General features: G+C 46.7%; 1 long non-coding RNA gene across 1 annotated transcript; it reads right to left on the bottom strand.

Annotated features, from left to right (window-relative positions):
* Nucleotides 1–335: 335 nt before the first annotated feature.
* LOC104870410 lies at nucleotides 336–4649 on the bottom strand. The gene is made up of 3 exons (XR_782531.2): nucleotides 4485–4649; nucleotides 3357–3481; nucleotides 336–506 (listed from the first exon to the last, which is right to left on the bottom strand). It is a non-coding gene; the product is annotated as an uncharacterized LOC104870410 (long non-coding RNA).
* Nucleotides 4650–5274: the final 625 nt, after the last annotated feature.

Here is a 5274-nt window from a genome sequence, read left to right as displayed (position 1 = left end):
ACAGGTGGGGCTCGAGTTGGGGGCACAGGCAGTTTCTTGCTGCTGGGCTGTGCTGGGCTGGGACAGCTCAGCTCTAGGGGACTTTTGTCGTCAACGGCCAAATGGGTGTGCTGTGGCCCCATTTCTCCCAGAGCAGCAATATAGACACCAAAGGGTGCATGAGACAGAAGAGGCTTCTTGGCACCCAGTAAGAATCCATTTAATCGTGTACCACTGGTCTCACAAGCCCCATGGACATCGTCAGAGTCAGGGACTGGTTCCTGGAGGCAAGGCCCTTCCACAGTGGTCTGAGGTCCCTGTAGAGAGCTGTCACTGGGGAACGGACTGGGGCCGGCAGAAAAGTTGGGAGGGGAGAGAAGGACTCACCAAGCAGTGAGGTGCTCGGTGAAGGAATTTAGACCGTCTTCTGTTCATGAGTGTCAGAAGCAGGTTTTCTTGGGTTGAAGGCCAAGAGGTTTCTGGGGGTGGAGGCTTAAGGGAGCTGGCTACTTCCACAGCAAGCAGACCTATCAGAGAGAGCAGGTAAAACTTAGCATGTAATCCCAGCACTCAGGAAGGAGGCTGAGGCAGGAGGATCACAAGTTTGAGGTCAACCTGGGAAGTTTAGTAAGATCTTGACTCAAAGTAAAAATTTTAAAGGCTAGGGATATAACTCAGTGGTAGAGCACCTCTGGGTGCAATCTCCAATACTAACAAATAAATGAATAACATTAAATAAATTTAAATAGAAATTAAAAGGAGCAGGTAACAGAGAGTGTCCATTTGTCTTTGAAATGTATTTCTTTTGGGTTGTGTCTTTCTCAAGCAGTTTTTTGTTTTGTTTCTTTTCAGCAATTTTTCTTTTTGTTTAGATATAGTTTTTTCAAAAAACCAATAGCTTGATTGGATGTAAACATTAATCAAGGGATCAAGAACACCTAGCATCATGGGTAAAACTGATCTTAAGTGGACAGCTTGGTTACCCCTGACGCATATCCGTGTCCACACAGCCAGCACCCGGATGAAGACAGGACATTTCATGCCCTGCAAAGCTCCCTCCTAGTCCCTGCCCTTAGCACCACTGCGCTGGCTTCTACTGCTGGCCCCTGGTCTTGAACTTTGTATGTATCGAATCCCACAGCACACGCTCTTTTGTGACACATCTGTGAGATTCCTCCACACCACGGAGGTGCGGTGGAGCTGCCATCTGTTCTCAGCCTGTATCTGTAGCGGTCCCTTTCGTGAACACACCATCATTTACCTGGTCTATTGCCAGACATGGGGTCGCCTCTAGTTTGGGGCTACCGAGTGACGGTACCACAGACACTTTCTATCCTTGTCTTTTGGTGCTAATATTCATTTTTCTTGGATGTTTACCTAAGAGTGGAGCCACTAGATTACCTTCAGCAGATGAAGACAAATGGTTTTCCAAAGTGGATCTACAGAATGGATTCCCCCCTCTTCCTCTTTCCCTTTCCCTTTCCTCTCTTCCTTTTCTTCTTTCCTTTAAAGCGAATGAGGGAATTTAGCCCGTGCACATTTTTTGCAACAAGTGATATCATTTATTTTTCTCTTCTCTATCTTATTTTCTGTTTACTGCTTCTACTAGTCATGGTTCTACCACAAGTTGACAAGAGTCCAACTAGGAGAGATTTATACAAGGAGTTTGGTGGCTCCTCATTGTCGGAGCAGCAGGTTTGAGGCTCCCGGGAGTGACTGTCTCGGCCACCCACAGACCTAGCCTGAAAGGGAGTCGTCATTTGTGCCACAACCGGGAAGGTGAGGCCTCAGACGCTGCCCCCCTATATCCTGGCCCAGGGCCGTGCCACTCTTGCTGGGTGCAGGGCCTCATGCAGCCCGTGACCGTGGCGTCCAGGACTGCACAGTTCAGCCACGGTTCACCCCAGCAACCACACTCTGGTTTGCCGCTTCCCCTTACTTAATTTAATTCTGCCTTGCAGGATCCGAGTTCAATATTAAAAGCACCCTACTTCCCACGTTTCACTTTTTTTCTACTCTGATCGCACTATCCCAATAGGATCCCTTTTACTTCCTTGCCACAGCGTCTGACTCACACTGATGTCTTTAGAATTGTTCGTTCCAGCCTCAGGCTCGGATCCTACTTTCCTTACTATATTTCTTACTGTATTTATCTGGCACATTATTCACCAGTGCTCCCGGAGCTCTGTCGCTGTTGCTGTTTCTTGCCCTCCCCATTTTCTGCTCTTCAAAGGCTTCTGTTTTGATTTGATCTTCAACTTGTGAGGATGTTCCCTGGCTCGCTCCCCTCAGTTTCTCTGCCCAGTCTGTTGTCTGCTCTCTCTGACTGCCACACGGTCCCTGCTCACTTCCGAGATCGAGAGAGCAGCAGTCTCTGTGGCTGCAGGGGCCTCCTCTGGAGGCTGGGGATGCTCAGTCACACCCCTGGAGTCCACCCAGTAGCCAGGCTGAGTCTGGGTGTGCATTTTTTATTCGTCATTCCTTCCCTGGAGCTCTTTCCGTATTAAGATTCATGTCTCTCTTCCCCTCTAATATTTCTTAAGTGATCACATCTCCTTTGGCTCATCTCTCTCCTCTTAGAAAGCCGACAGCTCACGATGTCAGGTCCTGCAGCTGATTTCCCCAGCCCTTATCTTGTTATTGGTACTCTCCTTGCTCTTTGCTGTGAAGGAGCTCTTCCATCTGATCTTCTGGGATGCATACTTTTGTTCTCAGAATATCTTTCCTTTTTTTCACTTCCTTTATTGATTTTTTGAAAAGTACTGTGTATTAAACCCAGACCTGGTGCATGCTAGGCAAGTGCTCTACCATTGAGTTATAATTCCAGCTTTTTAAATGTTAACTTTGGGGCAGGGTCTCTCTAAATTGCCCATGCTGGCCTTGAACTTGCACTCCTCCTGCCTCAGTCTTCCAAGTATCTAGGATTACAGGTGGGAGCTGCCACTCCCCGCTCTATATAACTTTTAATTCTGGAGAGTGGGGATTTAGTTTAGTGGTTCTGCTGCCTGCCCTATAAGTGCAAGGACCTGAGCTCGATCCCTGGTACTAAAAACAAAATGGGTCTCTCTAAATTGCCCATGCTGGCCTTGAACTTGCACTCCTCCTGCCTCAGTCTTCCAAGTATCTAGGATTACAGGTGGGAGCTGCCACTCCCCGCTCTATATAACTTTTAATTCTGGAGAGTGGGGATTTAGTTTAGTGGTTCTGCTGCCTGCCCTATAAGTGCAAGGACCTGAGCTCGATCCCTGGTACTAAAAAAAAAAAAAGTCAACTTAATTCTGGAGACTGCGTGGATGTATGTTTTTGTGTGTGCACTTTGGGTTCTCAGAAGCCGTCTCTCTGGGCGTTGCATGTCCCAGGAAGATTCCCACCCTTACCTCAGTGGCCTCTTCCCTTCGTGGCCTTGGTCACTCTCCTTGGTATTTTCCTTTTCCTCCCCAGAGAAGCAGCCCCCTGGGTGTCAGTGTGGGTGGAAAGGCAGGAACCTCATGGATGGCTCAACCTGAGGTGAAGAGAGGAAAAGGGCTGCTGATAACGCCCTGGCCCAACTGGGACCCGCATTTTAGTGCACCCTGGGCAGGCCCCAGGTTTGACAGAGCTCAGAAGCCATACAAACTCCAGAAAGACCTGGCCATATCAGATGCGCCTGTGCTGGTGAGTGCAAAATAGAACCCAGAGGCCATGGAGAATACTGAAAGGGAGCTTTGCTGGAGGAGGAAGACTAGGGCCCACTTGAGGTTGGAGGAAGGGACCAGTGGGATCTTGCAGCAAGGCAGTTCCCAGTGTTCATTAAAAGTGGCTCATTTCTTCCTGGCAAATAGCTAAACTACATTTGCCAGCTTCCCTGCAGCTGGGTGGGTCTACATGACCACATGACTTGTTCTGTCCAATCAGCTGTGAACAGAAGGCATGCTTGCCACCGCCATGGTTTCTCTGCATGCAGTGAGGAGGGCTGAGCACCATAACAAAGGAGTGTAGCCTCCTGGGTCACTGCCTGAAGGGGAACCACACAAGGGAAGCAACTAGCCAGGAGCATTCATGGTGGACTTGCTGAAACTTGTGTATATTTGTTACAGCAGCTATTTTATGCTGACTCATACAGGAATCTTCCCCAGAAGCACCCAGAGGCCTGTCGACACAGCTGACTGGATCTAGTCATCTCCTGCATTGGTTGCAGGGGGGGGTTGATATCCAAACCATGTCAGGAATCTGCCAGCAAAGATGGGGATGGATTTGAGCTAGGCAGACCCTAGCAGCTGCTGTGCTAGTGAGGCTAGACAGCCTTTTCTGTGTTTATTCACCAATTGCACTTATTTTATCAGTTACATTTATGTTCTTTGCCTATTTATCTATCATATCTTTCATCTTTTATTTGAAGAAATGATTAGGGATTATATAATAGGGGTTGTAATGAATGTTTGTCATGATTTTTATCTGCCCAGCATTGGAATCCCCGCCTGTGTTTGGATTAATTCTAGACTTTGGGGCTTGCTTTCCCATCATACCTTGAAGTTATGATGCAGGCCGGGGCTGAGGGAAGGAAGCTGATGAAGGAAGCCAGCAGGACCGGTATGGACTTTATTCTGGAGCGAGTGGGCACTGAGGCAGCCGATCTGGGGCAGAGCCCAGCACCCAGCATGGAGGCAGCTGTGGCGTTTTTTCCAGACCAGCTACAGCACTACTGCTATTGCTGTCTGGGGACTTTGAGCCTGGTTCTCTGCCCGCCCAGAACTTGGCATCTATCCTTTTACTGCTTAAATCAGCTAAGGTCAATTTCTGTGGCTTACAACAAAGAAACAGATGTGAATCCTTTGTGTTATCTATTATAAGCCCTTGTCCATATTACCCGTGACAAATTTTTTTTTCAGGTGTCATTTATTTTTCACTTTTAATTATCGATGTATCTATCTCTCAATGAAAGATAACTTTCCTACACAGAGGTTTAGATTCTTATGTTGCCAAAAAGATTAACGGTTCACTTGTTTTTGCTTTTCAGGTCATATTTACAAAGGTCTACTATAAATCCGAGGTTATAAAAATTCACCTATTACTAAATTTAAAAATTATTTGATTCAAATATTTATACTTAAATATTTTGCTTAAACAAATATAGTCATCCCTTGGTGTCTATAGGAGATTGACTCCAGAGCCACCCCAAATACCAAAACTCACAGGCACTGAATTCTCTTATATAAAATAGTACAGCATTTGCATGTAACACGCACACATTCTCCTTAAATAAGCTCTAAATTTCTTATAATACCTAAATGCTACATAGATAGTTTTATACTTTGT

This window comes from Fukomys damarensis, unplaced genomic scaffold (genome assembly GCF_012274545.1).
Source record: "Fukomys damarensis isolate Sample0158 unplaced genomic scaffold, DMR_v1.0_HiC HiC_scaffold_27, whole genome shotgun sequence".
Taxonomy (NCBI): domain Eukaryota; kingdom Metazoa; phylum Chordata; class Mammalia; order Rodentia; family Bathyergidae; genus Fukomys; species Fukomys damarensis.
The sequence above is the reverse complement of the archived record's forward strand: the minus strand, read 5'-3'. Positions and strand labels throughout refer to the sequence as shown.